Source organism: Mus pahari, chromosome 19, assembly GCF_900095145.1.
Source record: "Mus pahari chromosome 19, PAHARI_EIJ_v1.1, whole genome shotgun sequence".
NCBI lineage: Eukaryota > Metazoa > Chordata > Mammalia > Rodentia > Muridae > Mus > Mus pahari.
The window spans coordinates 1,020,860-1,022,516 of NC_034608.1; positions in this window are offsets into that span (position 1 = coordinate 1,020,860).

Here is a 1,657-nt window from a genome sequence, read left to right on the forward strand (position 1 = left end):
GCGTCTTTTCTTGCTGGCGAGAAGGTAGCGTGGGACATTGGAGTACTTAAAAACATCAAATATCAATGAACAAGAACTATGATTGAAGAATTTTAAATGTTTAATAAAATTTCCTTAAGTTTTAGAACTAAATATCAAGTTATTAAATGCATTTTTTACCACTAATTGAAAAATGTTTAATTTCAGAATAGCAACTGCATTAATGAATTCAGAGGCTGAAAGGGAGTATGTTCTTCTACAAAGTTGAGTAATACACAGAGAATAAGATGGGCATTTACTGTACTTTAAACGGCAAGGGAGAAAATATTCAACTTCATCTCATATTTAGCAGTTAGTTGTTTCCTTTTAAAAATGCAAAGAGAAGTGAGCTGCTGAAAGACAAATAAAGGTAGAACATTACCACCCTGTCTCAAGAGTCTGGAAGGACCTTGGAGACCATGTAGTTCATCGTCTAATATATTCTTATCCCTCATCCCTCAGAGTTCAAAGTCTAATACGTGGTATATAAAATTAAACTCCAGATAATATTTTATCATAGCTTGCCTTAAATAAGAAAGGAACTCTCCCTGTGACTTTGTTGAAGAAAAGCCACAATCAGAAGAAAGCTTTATTATCCTCAAAACAGTGGAAAATTTGTCACATGGATGTTATAGTAAATATCAAAACACGATCATAACATTTTACAATTCACTATATAGAATGGTAAAGGATGAGTGGTCAACTTGTGGGAGCCTCTCCAGAATAATAACCCTACACCAATGTGAACACAATAGAGATGTATTTACTAAACTAGGAAACTTCTTGGAAGACTTGCAAGCAGGCAAGCAAGCAGATTTGTCAGAAGCATGCATGCCAGTTAGCTTTTTGCTTTCCAAAGGCATATGTTACAGTTGACAGGCTAAGTTTCAATGGTAAAGTTGCTAAACATAATAACTATTGCATTTCAACTATTTCTCCAGGTTGGTCTCCTCCAGAGAGTAAGGTGAAGTCACACTTAGGAACAGGAGTACAAACAGTGCTTTAAGTAAATCATGAAATACATTAATAAATCACTATCAAATGATCTTTCTTTGCTTTTTATCTGTGACTTCAAACTGTGCAGAAGAATTAACATAACTCATCTCGTCTTTGCTCATTACCTTCAGAACTTGCTTCCATGGTACTGGTCATCTGAGTCGATCATGACAAGGAAGGAGACTGAGTCACTGGCCAGGAATCTCCCACAAAACTAAGTACTGTAACACAGTGAAAATAATGTTTTCATGTTACAAAAATAACTTGAAAAGAATTAGTCCCTGCCACCATATCACGATATTCAGCAAGGGTTGTTCCTGGAAACCTGACTGGGGAGTCAGGGAATAAAGAACACATACACACACACACACACACACACACACACACACACATATACACGTATCTGTATCTGTATCTGTATCTGTACCTGTACCTGTATCTGTATCTATCTGTATCTGTATCTGTATCTGTATCTGTATCTGTATCTGTATCTGTATCTGTATCTGTATCTGTATCTGTATCTGCATCTGTACCTGTATCTGTATCTGTATCTGTATCTGTATCTGTATCTGTATCTGTATCTGTATCTGTATCTGTATCTGCATCTGTACCTGTATCTGTATCTATCTGTATCTGTATCTGT